We start from the raw sequence: 5,000 nt of genomic DNA on the forward strand, positions 1-5,000 counted from the left end.
GTGATGGTGTTCACTCCCTCCTAACCCCCTTAATCCTTCTCGAGACTATTATATAGAGGGGAAAGAGGGCGATTACTTACTTGAAAAACTCAAGAGCCTTCCAGAGCGGTGCCGTGGCAGCAGTGTTGAAATACCGAAGAGACACAAGATAGCAAGAATGTGCATTGGCATTTGCGGAACGCCGGCTTACATTTCCTAACTCTTCTCCCGGAATGCGCTGCAGTGTGCGTCTAGAGCTAGGGAGTGTTGTATACCTGATGACTTTGTACAATAGCATAGAAGGCCTGTGACCTCCACTTTGGGTTATAAACGTTGTCTCGTCCTGTGGTTCTTCATTTCTGGAATCTTTGTCACCTGGAAGTGCGTGGGGTTAGGGGAATATGCGGTTTCACAAGGGGTAGAGTATAGGGATATACTGTTTCACAAAGGGTAGAGTAGGGTGATATGCAGTTTCACATGGGGTAGAGTATGGGGATATACAGTTTCACAAGGGTTAGAGTAGGGGGGTATACAGTTTCACAAGGGGTAGAATAGGGGGATGTGCAGTTTCACAAGGGGTATAGTATGGGGATAAACAGTTTCAGACGGGGTAGGGTATGGGGATATGCAGTTTTACAAGAGGTACAGCACAAACGTAGAACTCGTGGTAGTTAGTGGATGCCTTGGTAATTTTATTCAGTCTTGAAGTGGTCTCAAGGAGTCTAAAGAACAGCAATGAATAAGAAGCATGGAATACATCAGTGTATAGTGACCTGGTCGAACGATTTTCTCAGTGCCTGCACCACACCTGCAGTACTAATGGAGATAACGTTGCCATCCATATGACGTCACAAAGCTGGGACGAACAAACGTGACGTATAAAGACTGTTTCATTCCTCCGATGGATAGAATGTTCTTGCACTGTGTCACGGCCAATCTATAGGCTAGGCTAATCGCGACACACACACACACACACACACATACACACACACACACACACACACACACACGCAAACACACACACACACACACACACACACACACACACACACACACACACACACACACACACACACACACACACACACACACACACACACACACACACACACACACACACACACACACACACACACACACACACACACACACACACACACACACACATAAAGAGAGAGAGAGAGAGAGAGAGAGAGAGAGAGAGAGAGAGAGAGAGAGAGAGAGAGAGAGAGAGAGAGAGAGAGAGAGAGAGAGAGAGAGAGAGAGAGAGAGAGAGAGAGATTCTTTGAGTTAATTGTTGATAATTCATTAATCTACGTGAAACTGTTTTTCTTGAGATACTTATGTTTGCAAATGCTTGTCGTTTTTTGGAGCAAATATCTTCTGTGACCAACAAAACAAATTTCTAAAAAAGTTCCCCTCCGAAGAAGACTTCGAAGACACAAATTTCTTGTGCAATCCTATAAACTGCCCGAACTGGACTCTCACTGATTTGATGAACACGTTTAAAGACTGGTTCTTGCTTTTTGAGTGAGTGTTCTTACTCCTGAACTTTTTTTCACTATATTCATCCCAATTCGAAGTATGAGTACTTCCGTAATGCCTGCGAACATTATATTCTTTTGCCACAGCTACATTTTACTTATAAACCAAACAAGTTAGTTTTCCATTCGCTTTAGCAAAAAATACAATATTTCCCACTCTTCCTCTACCACATGATGTTATTCGTTAACAGTTCTTTCTTTGAAAACATGATGAAGGGGTTCAAAATAACTTTGTATAAAACATATTGGATGTACGTAACGCTCCAATAGACCAGCTGACTCAAGGAACAAAACAAGGCTAATACTCGTGCTTGAAGGCCGGGTGAAGCAAGAGCTTGCCGCATCACGTGCACGTTTAATACATAAAGTACGGCGTAGGCGCGACGAAATGGTCATTGTTTAAAATATGATAAATGTCTCTGACATAAAAAGACAGTCATATGGTTTATAATTATAAGTGATACATCTAAAAAAATGAAAGGCAGGATTGATTATTCATATAAATATAAAGCAAGCCGTCTATAAGGTTGGAGAAGCAAGTGGTCTGCGGGCCGTATATAGGAGTGTGGCGGACTGCATGTGGCCCGCGGGCCGCATGATTGTTATTCCAGCCTTAGTGGAGTTGAAGAGGTTCAAAGGACTTGTCTAGTTGTCGGAACGACAAAGTAGAGATATTCTACGTAGTTTTCAGATGAACCGTGGTCGTCTGTTTCTCTGCTTGTCGTTCACCTCTTGTCCTTTCTCTGCTTTTAGTTTTCTCTTCTCTTTGTTTCTTGTCTCTATTGTCTGGTTCTCTCTCGCCTACTAAGATTGTACTCAAATTCGAACTGCACACGCAGTCGGTGTCCAAAGTTAATGATGCACTTCCTCGCGACTTAGTTGTAATTCTTTACAAGATATAGTAGTTAACGAACGATTTGACAATGAATTAAAGATCATTTGTTTGTTATGTTGGTCGTTGGTAGTGAATGCTGCAGGGTACTCCGATTGATTTGATAAGAAGTACAAATGAATCTAGGTTTCAGGAGTGTTGACCTTGGCAACACCGTTGCTGATAAAGAAACGTCTAGACAAACACTGGAAGCCGAAAGCCTAAAAGAATAGCTCCAAGTTTCCCCTCCTAAATTCTAAAAGTGGTGCCCTTAGGGAGTTTATTTTCTGTTAGCTTCTCAAGTCGTTTGCAATCTGGGCAAAAGTTAAAGGTAGTTCTTGAGTACATAACTTCACGGGTTACTCCAAACTTTTAATGTTTATAGGTGATATGTGGCACTAAAGGACAGTGGTTATATTAAAATGTCCTTACCACACTCCCTCTCCCCCCCCACACAGACGCAGGGGGAGAAAGAGGAAGAACGAGAACAAGAGCAAGAACGTAATGCATCTTCAAGAGAACTCTATAATGAAAGTATAAGGCAACGGATCACTGTTGTTGTTAAGGAGCCCAAGGATATGGCTGTGCTCCCTGCCTTCAGGGATGCATGTGAACTTAGGTAGTTTGCTCCAACACTTGGTGTCCGTAACTTGGTAGATTGTTCCAACACCAAGTGTCCGTAACTCGTTTACAACTTTCGACTCGGGCGTACACGTACACTGAGAAAGGTCATGTAAACTGAATTGTGCTGGTTGCTAAGTGTGGTGAGGAGAGATGTTATATTGCATGATACGAGGAAGAGGGTGAGGGGCCTACGTTAGGAGACGCGTAGCTGCGGCCGAGATCGTTACCTTTGCCCTATGCGCTTAGACTGTTGGGGCAAGTAAAAGTCATTGGTGCTTATCGAAGAGTAGTGTGGGATTCGAACCCACAACGTAACGAATATGAGAGCAGCACGTTTCCAATTACGCCACCAGCGGACATATACGAGAAAGTATGTAACTTTATCCGAATACGTCTTTTAGTAGAACATCCGAATTCGAACCTGGAAGCCTGCATAGGAATGAGAGACAACGAAGAAGGCGTATAGTGGAAATGAAATGTAATTAGACAGTGCTGTGGCACAATGGAATTCGTGTGGTCCTTATTGGGCGGAATTCCAAACGTCCTAGTGAAATCGAAATTACGGGCCAATTTGGGAATGGTAACAACGATAGGCGCGCGCTTGTGTTGCCGCATATAAGACTACGTGAACATGGCAGATTGCTACGTAGTAGGTTAAGATTAGCATGTCACTTGCAGATGAACGTGGCACGAGGAGGAAAGACGCATTCTTCTCCTGGGTATCCTCACAAAAGAATATTGTCCACTCGTTTCGGCGGAGTGACTGCAATAAAATGCAGTATTCGATCAATGTCTTGCTAGACGATTCTCTCTGGCGATGGTCTTCCCTGAAAAGAATTCCTTCTGGACGTGGGATGGCGTATACCTTCAAGCCCTTCGGCAGATATGCCAAGAAGATATTTAGAGGGGGTGGGGAGTTGAGAAAAATATCTATGGAGGATGTCACAGGATGTTAAACTGTCTGCCTCCAGAGGTGTTCTTCTAAAATTAATAGAATCGTCTGGTATGAACAGATAAAGACCAAAAGGAAGACACTGGGCTGTATTGGAATAGAATAACTACACTGGAATGTTTATTCGTACTATTAGTGAATATATCTTGATAAAGTATTGTTCACTGGGAAGGCTTGGATTGGACGGATTAGGCATAAGAAGCAAGACGCCTGGAGGAATTGGACGAGAAGCTTCTGGAGGTGAAGAAGGTGAGGCTTCGAGTGACTTTCCTCGAGTCGCAGTGCACCCAACGTCTGACAGAGAGAGGAGGAAGCGAAAGAGGTGACTGGAAAAGGGAATAAAGAATATAAAATGGAAACAAAGAAGGAGAGTAAGTAAAGGGAAAGGATAGGGAGAACATGGAAAGGACTTAAAGAGAATAAAGAGAGAGAGAGAAGATTCTAGAACGCAATTACTTTCAGCTCATTAGTGGACCCTGGAGTCGGTGTCTTCCACATCGGTGGGCGAGCACAGAGCCTTCACCTTTTATCTGTTCTTAGGCAGAAAGAGCCCCAGGACTCCTAATTTGGTGAGCAAAGTTAAACCCCCAGAATCCGACCGAGTGTCTTGACACCTCAACCTCTGGGACATTTTCTCCTCACCTCCCCCTTTTTCTTCCCCTCCTTTTCTTCTTCTTCTAATTTTCTGTTTTTCGTTCAGTTCCTATCTCTTTTGTCTTTATAATTCTACACTCAGTTTTTCTCGACAAATTTGTCTGTCTTTTTAAGATTGTGCCAAATCTATGCCTTTTTTTTTTTATTTGATTGACACGTTGCCTCTGGTTTTTCTTACTGGCAGTCTGAAGACACTGGGCAAAGGTGACCATTTTAGTCACAGCTGATTACATCCTGACAGGAACTCTTTGCCATCATCTTATCTTTTTATCATAACAATGACTACTTTTTATCCTTTGTGATTTATTCATTTCCTAGTATTTTTTGTTAACTCATGATTTTCTTGGTCAGTATTATGAATTCCTGATGGAAAACG

The sequence above is a fragment of the Oratosquilla oratoria genome, chromosome 36 (genome assembly GCF_046742065.1).
Source record: "Oratosquilla oratoria isolate Oo_2021 chromosome 36, ASM4674206v1, whole genome shotgun sequence".
NCBI lineage: Eukaryota > Metazoa > Arthropoda > Malacostraca > Stomatopoda > Squillidae > Oratosquilla > Oratosquilla oratoria.